The 23,395-nt window shown below is 41.3% G+C and overlaps 1 protein-coding gene across 3 annotated transcripts in view; it reads left to right on the top strand.

Annotated features, from left to right (window-relative positions):
* dyrk1b (dual-specificity tyrosine-(Y)-phosphorylation regulated kinase 1B) overlaps positions 1-23,395 on the top strand; it is a 101,156-nt gene that overhangs the window by 26,577 nt on the left and 51,184 nt on the right. The window contains exon 1 of one of the 3 annotated variants that reach the window (XM_076736688.1): positions 21,591-21,983. The exons of the other annotated variants lie outside the window; for them this stretch is intronic. The gene's annotated coding sequence lies outside the window, so the exon portion shown is untranslated. Of the gene's footprint in view, positions 1-21,590; positions 21,984-23,395 lie in introns of those variants that run through there. 3 annotated transcript variants of the gene reach the window in all.

The following is a 23,395-nucleotide window of genomic DNA, read 5'->3' as shown; positions in this document are numbered from 1 at the left end:
AGATAGCAAGAGAGTGAGAGACAGACAGAAATGCAATCACAGTAACAGTGACAGTGGATATAATAATAGTAGTAGCAGTTGTCAGGATGTCAGGCAGGGCAATGGCAGGAGACGTAGCTGTAATCCACAATCCAAGTTCAGCCACTATCCATGAGAACCTGTGAGAAGACAAGGCCCAGAGACTCCGAGGTAGAAGCTAAGTTAGTAACACACTGTGGTAGGACATTAAAGCATGCAGATGGAGAGGAAAAGAAGAACAGAGGAGCTTGGTGTATCTTTGGAGGTCCCCCGACAGTCTATCTAATCCTATAGCAGCATAACTAGGGGCTGGTCCAGGGCAAGCCTGAGCTAGCCCTAACTATAAGTTTTTTCAAAAAGGAAAGTTTTAAGCCAACTCTTAAATGTAGAGACAGTGTCTGCCTCCCGGACAAAGACTGGAAGATGGTTCCACAGGAGAGGAGTTTGATAGCTAAATGTTACACCCCTATTTTTCATAAAATTATATTATTCAATAAATTATGTTAAAAAAGTGCCATCGTAACAGACCTCTAACCTTGCTTCCCTTTCTCTGTTCCCATCTGTTTTCATTTTACAGTCAATCCTGCACTAAACACACTTGATTCCGCACCTAAGAAGAAACACTACCTTTTAATAAGGGATTAGGTCAAAGTGTCCTCAGTTAGAAGGTTTGAGGTCAGGAGATAATTAAAATGTGAACTCAGCAATCCTCCTAGAATTTGTCTGGTCCATGTCTGTATGGTTTATCTATAAGACCATGGCTACCTCTGTAGTAGGTACAGGGGGAGAGACTCCCTAACGGCTGTCTGCTAGAATGGTCTCTAAATATTATGTTAACATGTCTCTGCCTGAGGTCTCTGTGTTGTCCAACCTTGAGACCTCTGGGTGCCTAACTGTACAGAAAGCCTGTGATAGAAAATTCCCTCACACCATTGTTATATTGAATTTGGTTGTTTGATTGGATCATTAGCTTCCCCATACAAAGGTGCTGATGGGAAGCACAACAATAATGCTAATCCGTTGCCTCCCAAAAGAACTGATTATGATTAACTTTACTCTTACAAAAGCTATATACATGAAAAAACTATTTACATACAAATTCACTACAGTGCCAGCTTTGGAAGCAGCCTTGAGAAAGTCCTCCAGAGCTAATGGGTTTTGGTCAATTGTCGTCTCGGCTATGGGATTAATGACACTCTGACACTTCTGTTATAGGCCAGAACATAAATCTGCAAATCTGCCTTACGGTGAAATAAATCTGCCCCTATACTTGGTGCCGGTATGGATGGTCCTCATGCAGGCTGTAACTACCTCATTCCTAACTGACTGAGAAGCCCTTGATTTGCAATGGCTCAATAATTGACATTTCCCTCCAGCACCATTGAAGACCTTAGCAGACCATTGGGAGATCCTCCAAGTATTTCTGATAGAAAGAGCCATAAACATTACTCCTGGACTGGCATCTGTGTTGCAGTGGTGAATGCCCTGATGCCTTGACTCATGTTCACAGCCCCCACTGTACAGACAAAACACCATCCAGCGATTTCTGCTTTCCTAGTACCCTGGCAAGAAGTGAAGCAGTTACACACTTAGACCTATGGACAGCTCCAAAGTTGCTGGCAGTCAGGTCCCTCTCCTACACAAATGCCATTTTGGGTTGGTCCACTGGTCAGTTGTTTCCACGTGAATGGCTTTCTGTTGCTCCTCTGACAAGGCCATGCTGGCCAGGATAGCCTCAGATCCCTGATGCCCCACAGACGCACAATTTTAGTAACAGAAAGTGTTGCCAAGGTGAATGGTTCCTCTTCTGGCTCAGGTAAAGAGCTAAGACATTCCTGAGAACCTACCCCTGAGTCTGTCCCTCAGCCAGTCACTGTTGTCAGCAGCTGACTCTCTTGTCATCAGCTTGTAGGCTACTGAGAGGTGGTATCTGTTCAGCTGAAATGCAGCAGCTGCATGGCTGAATTTGTATTTTCCACATGGGCATGGAGAGACCAGTTGGGTTAAGAATCAGAATCAGAAATACTTTACTAATCCCTGAGGGGAAATTGTTTTTGTTACAGGTGCTTTTTAAAAGAATAGATGACAGAGAGAGATTTACATGTATTTACAAAAATAAGTTATATAACAGCAGAAAAACTAAATAAATGTATGACAGTGGATATTACACAAGTTGAAATATTGCACTGTTAGTTATTGCACATGATTATTATATTTAGTCAGTCGTGAAGGGCAGTATAGATATGAATGATCTGACGGAGTGAAAAAGTCCCAGGGCCATTCAGTGGGAGGAGTGATGGCCACAGGCAGGAATGATTTCCTGTGGCGTTCAGTCATGCATTTTGGTGGGATGAGTCTCTCACTGAAAGTACTCTTGTGCCTGACCAGCACATCATGAAGTGGGTGTGAGACGTTGTCCAAGATAATCCGTAGCTTAGTCAGCATCCTCCTCTCTGACACCACCATCAGAGTCATGCTCCCTTCCCACAACGTCACTGGTCTTGTGGATCAGTTTGTTGAGTGTTGGCGTCCGCCCTCCTCAGCCTGCTGCCCCAGCACGCAACAGCATAGAGAATAGCACTAGCCACCACAGACTCAAAGAAAATCCTGAGCATAGTCTGGCAGATGTTGAAGGACCTCAGTCACCTCAGAAAATAGAGATGACTCTGACCCTTCCTGTAGAAAGCGTCAGTGTTCTTTGCCCAGTCCAGTTTATTGTCAATATGTACCCCCTGGTACTTGTAATCCTCCACAATGTCTACACTGACCCCCTAGATGGAAACAGGGGTCACTGGTGCCTTGGTTCTCCTCAGGTCCGCTACCAGTTCCTTAGTATTTGCCACGTTTAGTTGCAGATGGTTCTGCTCACACCATATGACAAAGTTGTCCACGGCAGCCCTGTACTCATCCTCATCACCCTTACTGATACATCCAACTATGGCAGAGTCATCAGAAACCTGTGAAGATGGCAGGTCTCTGTGGAATAGTTGAAGTCCGTGATGCAGAGGGTGAAAAGGAAGGGAGAGAGGACAGTCCCCTGCAGGGCCCCAGTGTTACTGACCTCTCTGCCTGACACACAGTGTTGTAAGCACACATACTGTGGTCTGCCAGTCCACAATCCAGGACACTAGGGGGGCGTCCACCTGCATTGCTGTCAGCTTGTCACCCAGTAAAGCTGGATCAATGGTGTTAAATGCACTGGAGAAGTCAAAAAACATAACTCTCTCAGTGCTTGCCGGCTTGTCCAGGTGGGTGTAGACACGGTTGAGCAGGTAGATGATGTCGTCCTCAACTCCAAATTGGGGCTGATAGGCGAACTGGAGGGGGTCCAAGAGTGGCTTGACCATGGACCGGAGCTGCTCAAGGACAAGTCTCTCCAGGGTCTCCATGATGTGGGAGGTCAGTGCCACAGGTCTGTAGTCCATGGAGGCCCTGGGCCGTGGTGTCTTTGGCACAGGAACGAGGCAGGACGTCTCCCATAGCATGGGGACCCTCTGGAGACTTAGGCCCATGTCAAAGACATGGTGAAGAACTCCACACAGCTGGGGGGCACAGGCTTGGTCACCCTGGGGCTGACACCATCAGAGCCTGAAGCCTTGTTTGAGTGGAGTCTCATCAGCTGTCTTCTCACCTGGTCAGCAGTGAAGCACACTGTGGACGTGACAGGTGGGGGAGGGGTGTAGTCTTCAGGTTGGAGAGTACAGTCAGTCTGGCAGCTGGAGGAGGAGGAGGTGTGAACAGGGCTCACACAGGAGGATGGGGGGGGGGGGGGGGGGGGATGAGCCAGGCCTGCAGTGTCAGATCTATTAAAAAACAGATTCAGTTCATTGGCCCTGTCAACGCTGCCTTTAACTCCTCTGTTGTTGGTCGTTCTGAAGCCAGTGATGGTCCTCATTCCACTCCAGGCCTCTCTGAAGTTGTTCTGCTGGAGTTCCCCCTGTATTGTTCTCACTTCCTCCCTGTTACCAGCTCTGAAAGCCCTCTTCTTCTCATTGAGGATGACTCTGATGTCCTTTGTTACCCACGGCTTGTTATTTAGATAACAATGGACAGTCCTGGCTGGGACAGTGGAGTCCACACATACAGTGATATAGTCCTGATAAAGGCCTCCCCATGTGGCTCACAGAGTGCCTGCCAGTCTGTCACCTCTAAACAGCCCTGCAGTGTGTCATATGTCTCCTCTGACCATCTCCTCACTGTGCTTGTGGTCACAGGCTGACTCTTCACCAGAGGCACAAAACAGGGATTGAGGTGCACAAGGTTGTGGTCTGACCTACTCAGAGGGAGGAGGGGGGAGCAGCTGTATGCATCCTTGGCGTTAGCATACAGCAAGTCCAGGGTTCTCTCCTCTCTTGTAGGACAGCTCACATGCTGAGTGAAGTTGGGCAGTGTTGTTGCCATGGTCACGTGCTTGAAGTCACCAGAGATAACGATGAATGCATTCGGGTGTTGAGTTTGCAGATGGGCTACAGCGGAGTGAATGACGTCACATGCTGACGTCAGGTTGGCGGGGGGGGGGGGGTTCGTCGGCCCGAACAGTCTGAAAGCCACTAATGGAGACGTTGTCGTCGGGTATGTCCTGGTGCAACCATGTCTCTGTAAAACACATCAGACTGCACTCCCGGTACTCCTTCTGACTCCTGGCGAGTGCTGTTAGCTCATCCGCCTTATTTGCCAGCGACCTCACATTGCCCATGATGAGAGAGGCAAGACACGGCTTATATCTCCTCTTCTTCATAAACCTTAGTTGTCTCGACCCAGCTCTTTTCCTCCGCTGTTTCAGTCCTCCCCTGCATCCTCTGTGTGTTTTCCTCCAGATTTCAGTGGGGATCTCACATGTTCTGGCCGACAAGCTGGCCAGCCTCAGCTTTATCAGCTGATCTCTGGAGTAAACAATGTGACCATGAAGTCGCTGTGCATCGGTGCTGTGTCCCAGTGACAGTTGCAATTCCGTAGCGAAGAAAATGACCAGAACTCTCCGACCAACATGTTTAGAGAGGACGCAGCTTCAAAATGTCATAAAAATACACGCAATATAAGCCTATGACCTTGTTTACATCTGGCATGAACCTGCATCTTGGGTGTAAACGACTACCAAGACGCGTAGTGATCCAGTCACTTAAACTACTCGTAAAGGTGTTCCAGGACGCATGTGACCACATATGTATGCATGCATGCATATTTTTGTAGTGTTAATGCTAATGCGTGCTGATGCGTCCCCGACATACCTCATCAGTGCAGGACATGGTGGTTGTTTTGATCACAGCGCACAAACGCTCCAAAAAAAAAAAAAAGGAACATTGATGTGTGTGGAGTATAAGTTCGTTCTTTGTCTTGTCCTGTACTCATCTTGAAGTCACAAATTACTTTGTCCTGTCAGTCTCAACAGTTGAAACAGCCCAGACATGTATGTTAGTTCTTGACAGTTTTGTTTTCTTCGCTAGCTGTTAGCCAGCCTGTGTCCGGCACCCTTTTAGCATCTAGCAGAAGTGACATAGGCAGTAGCAAAATCTGACCACAACTGGTCAGCAGGTCACCTTGTGGATGCATGATAAGCACAGGTGTGAACAGGGATGTGTCTTGGCTGTCCATTTGTGATGGGATCACCCAAGATGAATGTAAATGACAGGTGGAAACAGGGTATAATATATCAATATATGATAGAACATGACTATATTATGTGTATAATAACAATAATATTTATGTATTAATAGTAGAAATATAAGTAATAATAACTAACAGCAGCGGTGGGCATTTAGCAGGGCCATGGCAGAGGGCGCAGCCATGATGACAACCTTTCTCTCTGGTCAGCACATAGCTATACAAAGCTGGATAACTATAACTTGGTCTGATTATTAAATACATTAAAAAATACTAAATATGTTCATAAATTCTGTTCCTCAGTAATGTGAACCTATCCACTCACTCAGTACAGCTTTGACACAATATAATTTTTACTGATTGTGCTGAGAGGAGATACGAGTTACCATCATTAACACCCACCTGCAGCTTATGGTGTAGTTGACCCTACAGTCATGAGCTGCAGTATTTTTGCAAATCTGTGTTTCATTGTATTAGATAGCAGGCACTATGTACTTCTCCCTCTTTCTCCTTATCTATCTGTCTCTCCCACTCCTTTTGTCAATTTGGGGAGATTTTGAGTAATTTTTGGGCAGGAAACCATCAAACCAATCTGACAATGCTGTCTGCTACACTCTTTAAAGTCTTAAATAGTAACATTGGACAAAGCAGTTAAATAAATAAAACATTTTTAATTGATTATTTTTTTTAGTATGTGAATTATAGAATGTTAACAGACCAGAATAGGTTTTTGTGGCACAAACTAGCTATTATTTTGAATCTATGGTGATGGTTTTAAAGTAATAGCTACAAGCAACCGGCTAACACTTGTTAAATCAGCATCAACAGTTTCAGATAAGACAGGTGAACTTAAATAACCTACCCTGTCTACTAGCAAACAACCAAACAACCGTAATGTAAAATGTCAACATTCAGCACCACAGTGCTGAAAGTGTGAAAGCTACACACCCTTGCAAAAGCAAAACAATAGTACTGAGCACTTTGGTACTGAGATCATGGACCCAACCGTTAACAAGAAAGTAGCATGTCTCTGTGATGTCTGAATGACCAGGTAGTTGCTTATATTTACTGGCTCATGATGCCTGAGCCTGATGGCTTATGTATGAGTTATATGGCTCTGTGGTGTTAGCATAATCCAATATTTTATTGTCTATATATTTTAGTATTATCAATGTACTTGTTTGTGCAGCGCCCATGATAAAAGACAGAATGAATATAAAAACAGGGATACATAACCCACTCAATACTAGTGAAAATAATAAAATAAGAATAAGAATAATGATGACAGTAGGATTAAGAAAATGCATGGCATAATATAGAAAATAAAATCCACTGAATAATAGTAATAAAATAAAGTTAAAAGCAGAGTACATAGAAAGCAAAAAATCAAATAAAATACAACATTTTAAATGGGGTACAGCACTCTATAAGTGTGAGGCAAAGGGCAAAAGTTTTACACCTGTCTCAGGAAAGTCGTAGCTACCGAAAGGCTGACGAGATAAGTTTTTAGCTTGCTTTTAAAGGTACTTAGCGAGCTGGCTTACCTTATATCTGTAATGCTTTCCAGAGTTTTGAGGTATATAAGTCTGCATCCCCAATTATCTTTCAACTGTTGATGGGAATGATAATAATAAACCAGCAGCAGGTGATCGCAGTGTTCTTGAAGGCAAATCATCACCAAGGGATTTAGCAATGTAGCTTGATCCTAGTGCATTAGGCTTTGTTTACAAGGAGGAGGACCTTAAAAGCAATTCCTCAATGTTACAGGAAGCCAGTGTTGAATTTTGAGTGAGCTGAAGTCTCTCAGGAGGCCAGTAAATAGTTTGTAATAGTTTGTAATCGAGTCAAGAAATAAAGGCATGAATCAGTATTTCAGCATCTTTTTGATTTATAAATGGTTGTACGTGTGGGACTTGAAGCTTAGATTTGAATCTAGAATAAGACCATGGTTTGTAACCTCAGACTTCAATAAAACTAAATCAATAAAGCTTTATTGATCCCACACCGGAATATTAAGTTGTTACAGACAGCGAAAATCAAAGAAAGACATAGAAAATGAACAAAAAAGACAATAAAAAAGGACACAGAATAAAATTAAATATATATTAATTTAAATGATATATACTGACTGGATAGTGGTTTAGGCTACTGACTGCCACACGGGAGGGTGGGGTTCGAATCCCACTTAGGACAATATATCCAGGTGGGAGGCAGGCAAGACCCTTTGCAGTTAGATGCCTACGCCTCAGATGAGAGCAACAAAAACAGATTCCGAAGTGGAACTACAATCAGCCACCTCCTCTACATGGATGACATCAAGCTGTATGCCAAGAGTGAGCGTGACATTGACTCCTTCTCTCACCTCACCAGGATATACAGCAATGACATCGGGATGTCATTCGGACTGGATAAGTGTGGACGGATGGTGTGCACAAGAGGGAAGATGATCGCCACTGAAGGGGTTGAACTACCTGAAGGCAACATAGCAGATGTTCAGGACAGCTACAAATACCTAGGGATCCAACAGGCAAATGGCAATCATGACGAGGCAACACAGAGAACAGCCACAGCCAAATACCTTCAGAGGGTGAGGCAGGTCCTGAAGAGTCAGCTGAATGGCAAGAACAAGATCCAGGCAATAAACACCTACGCCCTGCTAGTAATCAGATACCCTGCTGGTATAATATCCTGGCCACTGGAAGAAATGGAAGCCACTGATATCAACATAAGGAAGCTCCTTACATTGCATGCAGGGTTTCACCCTAAGTCCAGCGTCCTAAGGCTATACACTAAGCGGAAGACAGGAGGCCGCGGACTAGTGAGCATCAGAGCCGCTATCCAGGAGGAAACAGCAAGCCTCTGGGAGTACATCAGGAAGATGACCCCAGTGATGACCTGCTGAGTGAATGTCTCAGGCAGCAGAAGCCCAGTACGGAGGAGCCACAAGGGTTGGCATGGACAGACAAGCCCCTGCATGGCATGTACCATCGACAGCTTGAGGAAGTGGCTGACATAGCGAAAACATACCTGTGGCTGGAAAAGGCTAGACTGAAAGATAGCACAGAGGCACTGATCATGGCTGCACAACAAAAAAAATACAAAAAACACAGAGGCCGGGATCTACCACAGCAGACAAGACCCCAGGTGCAGGCTGTGCAAAGATGCCCTTGAGACAATCCAACACATAACAGCAGGGTGTAAGATGCTGGCAGGGAAGGCACTCATAGAGCGCCATAACCAGGTGGCTAGCATCGTACACAGGAACATCTGTGCCGAGTATGGGCTGGAGGTCCCAGGATCAAGGTGGAAGATCCCAGGCCTCTGGTGGAGGACCCGAGCTTGAAGGAGGCACAATACCGCCCCAGGCGGGGTGAGAAGAGGATGAAGTGTATATATTAAGGGTGGGACTCGACTCGTTGTCGGCACCGCTTGCATGTACTCGGACCAGGACTGCTAGCACTAACAGCTCCGGCGGTTTCTGCGCTCACTGCAACATGCTTTGCATTCAGGTGGTACCGTAGGCTTGATGTGCTTCAGTGGTAGGCAAATTCTTTTTTGTACAATTTGCACAAAACCACGCTCTTATCTTGGACTTGGGGCAGCCACGTTTCCCAGAATGCATTTCGTAGCAACGATAGCGGAGGAGAGGACTCACAACTGTAAAGTTACAAGTCTCGAAATAGTACTGTTTTAGTAGTACGGAATGTGGTTTTAAGATTATTTTATGTGAGAAAGTGGATGTTAAAACTTAAAATCTGTGGTCGATTCATCACAATAGTGCATAGTTTAAAATTTGCTCCAAAGTTTTCGGAGATAACCGGCAGACAAGCTGTGATGGTGGCGTCATCAAGTACGCTGCCGTCCCTATTGCAGAATGACTGTCCTGCGTCCTCCCGTCCTGGAGAGACTGTACTCCCAGGTCGAACTTGCTAAGTCCGAACTGCCAAGTTCGTAAGTCCGAACTTGGCGTACTTGGTATTGGGAAACGACCCTAGCTCTGACGCGTCTTGTGCATCAGTGTGATCGGTGGACCAGGAACTCGAGCACTTAACGCATTTAATCGCAGTTTGTACTGCGATTAAATGCTTGATGACGCATTTTTTTTTGTTGTAATTAATTAATCGTAATTAACGCGTTAAAGTCCCACCCCTAGTATATATATAATTTAAATATTAAATTAAATATATATATGTGTGTGTGTGTGTGTGTGTGTGTATACATTATATAGAAGGGTAAAAGAATGCTATTGCCTTAAGAAAGGATGGCTCAGTTTCTCAAAGAACAAAGGAAAAATTTTGAATTGCACATGAGTCAGGTATGGATTAAAAAAAATACAGTGTTTTTTCTACTATTGCACGGTAGAAAAATATGTAATATTGCAAAGATTTTTGCACAGGTGACATTGACTTTAGCAAATGTTAAAACATAACAGTAGTGCAAAGCAGGTTTGTGATCAACAACACTTTGCTATATTAAATTATTCTGAATTTCAACGGTGACAGCCATTGGAATAAATGGTAGAATCAAATCTGTTGAGAAACAGATTCAGTTAATTTGCCTATCCCCAGTCTCCAGATTCTGGACCCCTTCCACTGTCACTGGTATGGCCAGAGATGGTTTTCAGGCCTCTCCAGACCTCTCTGTCGTTGTTCCCCTCAAGGGACTCCTCCAGCTTCTTCCTGTAGCTTATCTCCCTTTTCAGCTTCCTCTGCACCCTCTTCTGCTCATTTTTGTCCCCAGATCTAAAAACCCTCTTCTTCTCATTTAGTAGAGACACAGGGTTTATTTAGGAAACACCGTACCTACCTGATAGGCATAGTGTTTTCCACACAGAAGTGTCACACTGGATGCGTTCAGTCTCTCAGTGCCATACTGGACTCATCAGATCATGTTCTCACATACGTTGCGGTTGATGGTTGTTTATTCACCACAGGTATGTAGACAGGGAGCAGATGAGCCAGGTTGTGATCAGAGCCTCCCAGTGGGGGCAGGGGTGAAGAACTGTTAGTGTCCTTTGTGTTTGTATACAGTAAGTCCAAGGTTTTATTTTCTCTGGTGTGAAATTGAACATACTGGGTGAAAGTGAGGAGAATTGAAGACAGGGAAGCATGACTGAAGTCTCCGGAGAGGATGAGGAGGGACTGGGGGTGCGATGTCTGCAGCTGTGAGACCACAGTGTGAAAAAGTTCATGGGCCGCTGCAGCATCAGCCTGTGGTGGATGTACACTGTTATCACGATGTCATGCGAAACCTCAAGTATGGCCAAATGCTAACAGCTACCAGCTCTATGTCTCTCATGCTCTCCGGTCCATTCTCAGCAGTTGAAAGCCATCCAAAGTAACATGCGCATATGGATTGAGTTCATTCAACCCCGTCTCTGTGAAGCACATCATGCTACATTCCTGGTACTCCCTTTGCAGTCTGGTTAGCACCATTAGTTACCGTTAGGGAGAGATTTCATGTTCCCCATAATGAGAGGTAGTATGGACGGTTTATACCATCTTTTCTTCTTATGGCACTACACTCCAGCTCTGCATCCTCTCTTCCTTTTTATTTCTGTTATTTCTGCGGGATCTCCAGTCTGTCCACTGAGAGTATCATTGTGTCGCAGAATGCCAACAGCTGTTCCTGTGTGTAAACAATGGAGCTGTGGCTCAGTGGATCTCCCAAAATGTTTTACAAATTCCAAAAGGGAGAAAGCTCATCACTAGTCTCACTAGTTGTACATCCATACATGCACAAGATCAACTGAGACTGGTGATGAAAGAAAGACACAGAAACATAAAAACAAACTAGAAAAAAGATGAGGTTAGAGTCACTGTAACTGGCTGCCACCCTGGTGAGGCCATCTTTATCCAGGGAGTTATATGCCTGTTCAGAACATGGTGGTTTATGGTGTATAAGGGTATAAAAAGTTTAATCACGATACAACATTACAGCGATTCTTTGGAAGATAATACAATATTTGTTGATATCACAAAGTCTGGCACAATAGGATTTCGATTGATATGAGATGACATCATGTGCCAATTTAACACAATCCTTTATATTTGTCATCTCTTAAAAAAAACATCCAAAAACTAACTCCTGTAAATCTACATTAGTAACTCATCAAGCTGACCAGTTATTATACATCACATCTCAAAAACAAAAAAGTATTACAAAATTGCTCAAGCTGACTCTACAGTATCCAAACATCACAAATTACACAAACACAATAGCTGACTAGACTACTAACAAATGCCAAATTTGAGAAATCTCATGTATGTTCAAAAAATGCAGCAGCCTTTGAAGTCAGCGACTGCAGTGTACATGTAAACAAGGCACAACTGATTACTGATAGTCTTTCAAAATTGTAGAGACTCTATATGCGTTACACTGAAGTGCTGTCTCAATGGGATTGCATATTTTGGCTGCAGACAATGAAGTAGCTCACAAAACAATCATTCTCAACAACACTGTAAGGCCTCATGCAACTGAAATATGAAATGGTAGCTAATAAGCTGTGCAATAAAACATGTACATAACAGTCTGTAAATACTATCTACAATTTCTTACAATTTTTACAATTTCTTTCTTTTTCTTTTTTTTATTTTTTTTTATTTAAAATTTCTCACTCTTTTGTATATATTCTGATGTTTCTAATTTGCATGCACTTCTTATATCAATCTGCTCTACTGATGCTGCTGTATTCTGGAATTTCCCCTTGCGAGACAAATAAAGGAATATTGAATTGAATTGATACTCATTACTCTTAGATGTAGTTCAGTTTTTGTGGAAACAAGCTGGTCAAAACTGGTGAGCAGGTGGCATCTGGCAGATTAACACTAACGCGATGGTCAGTGCCTGTTTTTCAGATGCCCAGCCAGTTTTGTCATGTTTCCTGAGTATTTTATCTGGTAATAACTTGATTGAATTGTCTTTTTTTTTTGTCTGCTTGCCATTGTCTGCCTGGCTCTAGCACTGTTTGAATGTTTGGAGGGAGGTGCACTCGGATGAAAATGGTGACACAGACATGCCATGGGAATTTCAAAACAAAGGTGCATCTTAAAGATAATGATATAGATAAATATTTTCACTTTCCATCAACGATATTGCATTGTTAATCACTGAATCAGTACATCGATCCAAATGGATGGAACATTATACTGCTGTAATTGGTAATTGTTATTTTTGTGTTGATTTATAGTTTTAACCATTAGTGGGGTGGTTGTATTTTTTTGACCCTAGTCTCCCATGCTGGCATTTCACTGGTGTGCTGTGATCTGTGTTCTCAGGAAACGTGATTGGATGATCGAAAAATAGAAATTAGATTCAGAATTGCTTATATTGGTGATACAAGAGTGAAACAAGAATTGTAAAAATTAAAAGGTTAACTTAAAAAGTTACATTTTAGCACAAGAATTATATGTAATTGAGAATAATGTAATATGCTACATTATGCTACATATACTGGTCGACATTTGTATGAAAGTGAGGATTGATACAGTAAATATGCTGCATCATGCTAAATTTGCACATGTTGCACGTATTGTCATACTTATCATACTTCCACTGCCCTGAGTGGCAGCCTTCTTTTAGTATTTCAGATGTGCAGTTACTCTTTTATAACTTGTCTGTGCACTGTGGACACTAAACACAATGAGTTTGTCCTGGTCTTTCTACTGTATGGGGATCCCAAGTGAAGCCATGGGCCTGCTAGTGCTCTGTAACATGGCAGTATTCCCTGGGAATAGACCTAATGTTCCTTGTGAGCTGAGGAGGAAGAGACTGGGAATCTGCGCCAGAGAAGGTAACATTACAAACAAGTCCTCTCCTCGAGCATCATGGGTAATGTGAGATCTCTTTCCAAAAAAATCGATGAACTAGCAGCGCTTAGTTGGCACCAGAGTGAATTCCGCGAGCATAGCATTATGCTTTTCACGGAGACATGACTAACTGCACTAACTATGGACACTAAGACAGTGTTGGATGGTTTGAAGATGATGCAGGCAGGCAGGACAAAGAATTGTAAGAGGAAGGGAGGAGGCCTGACAGTAATTGCTAATGATAGATAGTGTAACTCTGGTTGAACAACTCTCCAGTAAGGACATTGAGCTGTTATCAGTTATCATAAGGCCATACTACCTACCGCAGGAATTCTCTCATGTTATCATGATAGCGATATATATTTCCCAGCCTGTGATGTCATTCACTCAATAGGCTCTGTGCGCAAGCCTCGTGACGTACTTCCGATTCCGCCTGAAATCGGCAAACCAGTTTCCGGTTTACTTCCCTCTCCAGTCAAAACAGCGCTAAAATAAATACAAGGAATGAAAAATGACTCAACATCCACGAAAGAAGACGAAGTATAATGTGAGAGGGACTTTTAAGTTCCAGAAGACGGTGGGTGGCTCTAATGAGCACTGTTGTGTGCCACTTTGTGCCGGCTCAAGTCGCTATAACAGCGAGCTTAGCTTCCACTGCTTCCCGAAGGACACCGAACTTCGTGCACAGTGGCTGTAGAAAATATGCAGGACGGGATTTTCGGTAACTCAGCATACGAAGGTATGCAGCCGACATTTCGAAAATGCCCAAATTCGAAATACCCCCAAAGGTAGACGGGTTTTAGCAGCAAACGCAGTGCCAACACTGTTTGAATGGAACAGTTACACAGCAACCAAGACAAGAGCCGGTGTTTGGGATCGCCGCCCTCGACTGACATCAAGCCGAGAAACATCACCTGTACCCTGATCTTTGTCTGACACTGAAATGGACATAAAGTCAACGCAGTTAGCACAACAAGTAACAGTAAAGAACATACGAAGCAAACACAAAACTAAAAAATTAGCACATTGCTAACGTCAGCTAGTCACATAACATCACCAATAAATCACTTATCCTCGTACTGGTGAACGTAACTAGAGATGTAGAGACGAAACCCTTTTTCCCGTTTGCTCTTCGGAGCAGGGGAGTGGGCATCCACGATACGATGAACATCGTTGATAGATATCTTTGACAGATTTTGCAGGCATCTTGTAAAGTTCATTGTGATGACTAGCTGACGTTAGCAACGTATGTTCTTTACTGTTACTTGTTGTGCTAACTGTGTTGACTTTATGTCCATTTCAGTGTCAGACAAAGATCAGGGCACAGGTGATGTTTCTCGGCTTGATGTCAGTTGAGGGCGGCGATCCCAAACACCGGCTCTTGTCTTGGTTGCTGTGTAACTGTTCCATTCAAGAAGACACTATGAAACAAAACACCATGATAGGTTAATTACTCTGGAAAAGCTGCGTGAAGAGCCATAAGAAATTAATGCAACTGATTTTTCTTGTATTTAATGTTTAATGTTGTTGTTTATAGATAAAAATGGTCTTATAAACTTTGTTAGTTCCAGGTTCAAGTATCTGGCTTAGACTAGTGTGCATCAGAGAGCAGCAAGCTAAGGTTTAATATATGTTGACTTTTTGCACTCTTGTCTTGCTACCACTGGGCATGTTTGGTTTTTCTTTGAAGGAAATTATTTTTTGGCTGTTGTTGGCCAGTTGGAATGTTTTCATTTGAAATTACTATGGAAAGCTTCAGATAAAGTCATAAGAATAGGCAAATACTTATTGGCTGTGTTAGATCCATGTTCAATATATGCAATAAGGTCATTTCAATCAGTTTTCAATAAACATAGAACCAGTCCGGCCCTGGACTTGGAAGAATTTTTTTAATTTTGCCCCACTGTGTATTTGAGTTTGACACCCCTGTTCTATATAAACAGATATACAGCACACAGATATGCTGTATGTGTGTAAAGTGTGAACATTGCTGCTGACCGGTGTTTCAGACTTGTCTTTCTTGTCTTAAAAACACAGCCCCCTCATTTTGTTGATGTTACGTTTAGAATTTTCTTTTCTTTCAACAGGATCCAAGGGGCAGAAACAAGGCACAGGGAGCTGTTAAAACCAAAACAGTTTATTAACAACATTAACAAAAAAAACCCCTATACAATAGTTCAAATAACAACAAACAAAAACATGACCTCAGACACAAAAACAGCCCTTTAACAAAACACTCAACAACACTGTGGCTAGCAGGTAAGAAAACACACAAAACTAGTAACAAGCGAATAACTAGAGAAACAATCTAGGGATAAACAAACCAACTTCTAATGGAGTATGCACACAGGCAATAGGAACAAGAATTGGAACACTCTCTAACACATAAGACAAAGGGCTGGAAAGTCTTGCAAAAAGCTGAGACAATCTGACAACGACACATCTCCACCATGCCGCTTAAATGGAGAGAAAATCAGTGGATGAGTTTCAGGCGTGCCGTCTGCCCACCAAACTGCCTGGCCACACCTCCACTGCATCACTGGAGGGGAAAACTCATACACACAACACATTAGTCCCAGTTGCGTTGTTGCACTCTAATAAATGAAATGACATAATTTCCCAGTTTTCATTTGCAAACTGTTACAATGAAATATACTGTAAGTATATCAGCTGTGGTTTATTGTGGGTGTCTGTTTGTATACAAATCATATAAGAACGCATCAATAACAATAAATATATTTCTGAAGAACATTTAAGAGTGCATGCTCATGTTGAGAATTACAGTTGCAATTGAAGCACTGAGAGGAGTTGAAGCGTTAATATTTAATCAGTCAAGTACCATTTGATGTGTGAGAATCAAAAGGAGGTGTTCATTGAATTGTAAGCAAAAAAAAGCAGTTGCCTTTTCACTTGAAGTGAAAGCAGAAAACCTGTTTAAGATAGTTTGTGTGACCATTGATTTTAACTGCTGTGACCACTAAAATTCTAAGTGAAATGTATAAAAGAGCCAGTGTACTCCGTCAGATGTCAGATGGTTCAGAAACTCTCACACCTTTGTGACATTGGATGTTGCTTTCTTAAATCAATGATCCAACATTCACACCCACTTCACACTGTGATAGGCCATCGTTCTAAGTTGAGAAAGGAGCCAGAGTTTGAACTTCTGTCCAGCTTTTTTTTTCTATTTTTTTCATTCTTGATGCAACCATTTCTTTCACTTTTCATATAAACAACCAAGTGCAACACTATGAATGTCTTTCAGGACAGGCTTTCTGAAAATGTGCGCTGTTAGCTGTTATTATATTTTAACATTATCATGTTCCCTCTCTTAGATGGCTTTTTTTTCTCTCCACCTTCTTGTGTGGGCATTCAGAATACTTATAAACACTTTTAATTTCCCATGTATTCAGACAACACATCTTACTAACTAGGTCTGATTACACTTAACTAACCCTTCAGCTGCATTCAGACTGAGTTCAGAATATGACTCAGAAGAAAGAGTCATATCCCAACAGAACCATCTGTGACTTAGTTATCATTAGAGGCAATGTGAGCAAATGTTTTTTGTAAATTGGAGTGAACCTACCTTAATATTATCAGGTTTTATATACATTTTCATAGTTTATCAGATGTTATTGTCCCAATGAGAACTGAGCAGACTCCAATGCTTTTTTGTGACTTTATCTTTGTTTACTTTGTGTTTTTGAGAATCATGAGTTTGAGTTAACCTTGTTTTGAACCAATACATGCCTAATCCATAATCCATCCATTTATCTACACATATTTGAATTTATTCTACTATGCTGATGTCAGGAGCAGAGAAGACAAAATGTATTGAATCAACTAGTATGAATGAAGTGTTAGGTGTTCATGTGACCATTGACATTAAGTCATTCATACACACAGGAGCTCAAACTATGAGGAATGAGTCATGAGACAAAATATTAATGTGCAAATGTCTGTTTTGTCTCACAAACATTGTCCTAACATCTAAATAACATAACACACTAAAAGGCAAACAACATTATCAGTCATAATGTGATAGACTTCACATGCTCTTTCTGATAAAGCCTCTCTTTAGTTTATTTCAGTCTGTCTTTCTCTTTTTGTATGTGTGTTTTTTTTTTCTGGGGGGGCATGTGACCCCTCCACCTGTCCTTACTGTGACTATTTCTGGGTCTTGCACTGAACCAGACTATGTCTCGCCTGGCAACAGTGGCTGTATATATATGTTTGCACTCTGTGTGTGTGGACGTTATTCCATTCTTGACTACAGCTGGACCAAAGTTGCATAGGCTCATATGGACTGGCTGTAACAGCAGAACAGTGACCCAGTTGAACCTTTTTCTATAACAGTGATGAAGCTAATGTTGGCACCATGTTTCTGCATCAATTAACATGACGTGTTGTTGATCTGATTTATACAGTTTTTTTTTCATCATGTGCTAGTGTTGAATGATCTGGTGGGTGTCTGTTGTCAGACTCATTTGTGTTTTCCTTCGATTTCTAATGCAGAAAGTAGTTGGTCTAAATACATGTAAAATGCATCTACAGTCAGTGCATGACTCATTAGGTCTACTTGTATGCCTTTACAAACTGTTGCAGAAATCACATTAGTTTAGTTACATTTGGTAACAAAAATATTTAGATGGTGGATAGGTAAAGCACTGCTTTTCCCCGCATTTAAGCCAGCACATCTTCCCAGATTGCTGTTTTAAGACCTAAGGACTTCCAGACTAGCCCCAGAGAGAAGAAAGGCTGACACACATTTATCAGTATGAATGCTTTAGTTCCAAATACAGGTTTGTAGTTGGGTTTGTCAAGTCATATACAGTATGGAATTGACATGTTATTGTCTATAGTAATTGGCAAGAATTCCTCACTATTTATTTTTTATTTATTTTTTACAGACACTATTTTAAAGGAAGTGTTTGCTGGCTGACTATGTGATGCTTGGATAATAATAAATGTTACCTTTACTCTTACTGTAGTTTTTATGTGTTTGTCCTTGGTTTGATGGGGACCGGATTTAATATGCTTTTATAAATCTGTCAAAGACTTTTATCATGTAAATTCACATTTTTTTGTTTGAGTGATGATGTGCTACTTCACTAGAGTATGTGGATAATGGAATGTGTTCACGGTAGATGTTGTTGATACTCCATTATAATATATGTAGGACAAAGAGAATACATGTACAAAAATGTGCAAACTTCCCTGCTCTGCTGAGTTTGGGGCGTCACCGTCGCATCACCGAACATCACCGGAAAGACCCGAGTAGTCCCGAAGGACGACAGATAAGTTATGTGTAGCGTGCTGCGCACGTCTTGTTCAGTAGAGACAGCGCTAAACAACCGGGTTGTGGCCATCCACGTCGTTATTTGTGTCTGTTGTGCATGAGTACAAAGTACGTTTGCATCTGTTGTTTATTATGTGTTGTAACGCGCCACCATACCTGATGCACGTTCTCGCCTACAGAGTTTTTTCTAAGTGACGTATGTTGCTACGGGCCAGTAATACGTCCATCTTTATCCATATATGTGTTCTAACCATATGAATCTGTTATGGTTGAGTGTTTCATACATGGATGGTTGCAATATCTGACGATATTTACGTTACGTTGTGTGTTAGATTGTAATGGTGCAGCCTGAAGCGCCCCCGTGCGGCCATTAGGAAGTATTATTTGACCAAAGTTGTTGTTTTACTGCGTTCTTTGTGTGCTACCATTCGGGTGTTTATATCACAGACATATTAATAGCTGTATTGTTTATTTATTCCATACTTCAGGAAACCACAACATAAAGCAATACAACGCATCCTGCACCTTGTTCATGTGTGGAACTAATAAAGAAGAAGAACAAAACTCTCTGGACTAGCTGCAGTTTTCTGACCGAAAACTAAGGCCAGACTGTGTACGCCAGCATCCAACATACATTTCACAAAAAACATAATTTGAAGTATTGATATATTGATTCAAATATATTGGTGCACGACAAATGTGCTATAAGTGGACAACTTTATGGTCTTAGAGTACTTACTGTACGTATAAAAGCCTACACTATCTATAAAACTTATGTGTATGTGCATGTTATTGACTATGTGCCATACAGTATCAACACATCACAGTCCCCAAATGTCTTCATAACCATTATTGATGGTTACTGATGTCTTTTGTGAAATAATAGAACACTGAAATACAGATGCTTCCATTCAAGTTAGAGAACACACAGACAGGTTTGAGTGTAAAAATCATGCAGATCATATGCTATGGCTTTCACAGTCACTGGATGTCAACCCAACTGAACACCTCTGGGGGATTTAGGAGTGACGTGTTAGACAACACGCTCCACCACCATTATCAAAACCATTAAATGTTTAGCACGTATAGTGTTTACCATGTTGACCATCTTAGCGTGCTAATGTATGTTCACCATTTGGTAGCCTGCTAACACAGTAACCAGTGAACGCAAAGTGCAGCTGAGGCTGACAGGAATGTGATTATTTGCAGGTAATGGACAGATTAAAATTTTGATGAGATGGTGGCGCTAGATCGAAGGATCATCAAAGTTACAATAGTTCATCCTGAGGGGAAAATAAATGTCTGTATCAAATTCCATGTCCATACATCCAGTAGCTGCTGAGACAGTTCACAGAAAAAAAACTAAAATGTCAGTCTCATAGTGGAAAAGCACACAGTTGTGTTATCTGGTCAATTTGTGGATATGGGTTAGGGTTACAGTCAGGTATTGACCAACTGTGTCCCACTCAAATGTGATTACTTCACTATTCTTTGGGATTCAAATCAATTGTCTCGATCAAAACGTAACTTTGTGTATTCAAATACCATCTCTGACCTGAAAAATTCATAACAAAAGTAACTAGAAAGCTCTCAGAAAAATGTGTATATGTTTTAATTTTTAACAAATGCTGTTTTCAAACAATCATTTATGTTAGTTCCATGTACTTTGATAATCTTTCATCCGTGACAGTCACCCCTGGAAGACATTTATAGTGCTGCACTTGGTTGTTCATGTGAAAAGTGCCAATAGTAGTTGTGTAGAGAATGAGAAAAAGAGAGCTTATGAGAAATATTTCAAATACAACCTACTGTCTGACCTCCACACAGCTGAATCACTGCATGAAGCGGGCGTAAAGGTCAGATGGTGACACCGGAAAGGTGTCAGCATTTGGGGGCCAGTGTTAAAAAGGATAATTTAATTTGAAATGTAGTGATGTAAAAGTGTAATAGAGCAAAAATTGAAATACTCAAGGAAGTGCAAGTGTTATAGAATTTAACTACAGTGTACAGTATTGAGTAAATGTACATTACATCTTACCATGAGTCCATGGATGTGGCAGGTATTTGAAAAAGTTGTTCGAGCAAGAATTTGTCTGAACAAAGTCTGATATGAATTGGTCAAACATTGTAACTCTTGCCCCTTTTCTTTCAGTTTGGAATGGCTTGTTTCCTCTGCTCTGTGCTTCTTGTGGCTGCTAGCTCCCACTGTAGATAGCCACATGTCTACTCCATTTGGAGTCACCAGCCACTTTTTTCATTGATCACTGAGGATGTGCAGCAGGAGGATGTAATGTGTATGTAGGTTCACATCACAGTCAGAGTTAACTGGGGACGCTGCATAACTATATACTGTATACACACACAAGTGTGTATACACACACATGCACACACTCTATAGCTAGATATTTGATGTACATTTATGAACACAAAAATACATCCTACTCAAATGATTATGACAAACGTGAGAATTAATTGCTTGGATTATGTAGTAACCGTAGGTCCATGAATGAGGTCATAGACGGTTCAGGTCTGGAAAGTGTAAGCTACAGTTGAAACAAAATATTGAGGGGTGCCCACAGGTAGCTCTCCTGGTAGAGCATGCACCTCATATACCAAGGCTGTGTCCTCACTGCAGTGGCCCATGCTCAACTCAAACCTGTGGCCCTTTGCTGCATGTCATGCCTTTTTTCTTTCCATTCTGCATTAATTATTATTGTTATTACTAATTTATTTGTGTATTGATGCTGTTAACTGTAATACATTACTACAGACTATATGGCCTTTTACAGTTGATTATTTAAACTGCTTTGAGTGTTTTAAGCTAACCTTCTCTCCTGGCTAGCTTAATGTACATTTATGGTATTTGTGCATGTGGAACATTTATGGCATTTGTGCATGTAAAACATTGGCAAGCGTATGGGCAGCACCATTCCCACATGCTTTAACCCAGTCTTGTATTTTATTCTTCTTGTCTGTGTCATTCCTGCTTCGTTTGGTTTTTGTCTCTCTGGCACCGCCAAGTGAGAAGGGTATCTCCGAGTATGAAGTGCTCCTCCACTCCTTGCTGAAAGCACCCTGCAGTAGCAGCATGATAATTTTGCTCCTCTGTCTTCCCTCTGCATCATGTTTACCTAGCAACAAGCATCACCCGCGGCTGGCCATCCCATTGGTCATTTGAAAACGCACCGGGGACCAATGGCAGTACTGTTGCCATGGTACAGTGTATAGTTGCCGGGTGGAATTTTGCTGCAAGGCACGTGAGTTTCAGAGTCTGCTTGCCTCCTCTTACTACCATTGTAATCTCTGTTGTCTGGTCGTTAGTACAGCTGAACGCAATTTAGTGGAAGCCAGTCAGTTACTCTGTAAAGGGAATTACTAACGTTTATTCACATGTTTAGTAATATAGCCGTTTCAGCGTTTCACAACTATCAATACAGTGAGAAAGAAAATCGGTTGTGCAGACAACAGGAAATGACTGCATCAAATCCCAGAGCCTGTTAAAGTCCACTATTAAGAAACTCCTTTTCTGCCAATGCAATATATGTACCACTACCTAACAATGCACTGATGCAGGATATGAGGTTTAAAAGTTCTTTTATATATATATATATATATATATATATATATATATATATATATATATATATATATATATATATATATATACACACACACACACACACACACACACACACACACACACATATATGTACTTATGTATATATGTATATAGACAGACGTGTGTGTGTGTGTGTGTGTGTATGTGTTAGTCTGCATATACACACACACACACACACACACACACACACACACACACACACACACTCTATATATATCAAAATGCCAAAATCAATAAAAAAAAATAAAGGCAAAACCTCAGACAAATGGGTTTAGATACTGATGTTCATGTTATGACAACTTGCACTAAAGAGCTTTAAAGACATTAAGTACTTATTTTGTATATGCACCAGTGTGTATTCATTTATTACTGCAAATTGCAGTCGTCCATGGATAATATATTTATCAATATAAATATTATCTATATTTAAATTTAAGAATATAAATTCAAGTAATGATTTGAAATCAATTTGTATTGTGTTGTATTGTAAAACTGAAACTAATTTGAATGAAATGTGATTTCTATACAGGACATTGAGTCAACATGCATATTATCTTAAATAGATAGGTGATAGAATATTAGTTCAATGATTTTTAGATGCAAATGTTGCACTTTATTTATTCATGTCCTGTTTGTTTGTCTGTTACAATGTATAAAGTATGTAGCATATATCTCAAAAACAACTAATAATAATTTGTACTGAAAGGCCTTTATGATACAGTGTAATCATTTTCGTGAACAAATCTCTTTACAACTAGCAGAGAAACTAGCGGCACTAACAGTTTTACCAGTCATCCGTTTATACTACATGAATGTCCTGTCATCCCTAGCACATTCACACACATACTTGTTCACCTGTTACTCATCTGTCTGTAATTGTGGAGCTGAGATAATTGTGGGTTATGCATGGCAGGGAGAAGAGAACTGCAGTATACTCCATGTTTCTCTTCAGTGTAAATAGACATATGGTACACAATGGGCGACTGAAAAGTACAGTTATGTCTTGTTGTTTTTCTGTATTTCTGTGCCCAGCCACCTTCTTGCAACCAG

Source organism: Chaetodon auriga, chromosome 8 (genome assembly GCF_051107435.1).
Source record: "Chaetodon auriga isolate fChaAug3 chromosome 8, fChaAug3.hap1, whole genome shotgun sequence".
NCBI lineage: Eukaryota > Metazoa > Chordata > Actinopteri > Chaetodontiformes > Chaetodontidae > Chaetodon > Chaetodon auriga.
This window is presented reverse-complemented; position numbering and strand designations above follow the sequence as displayed.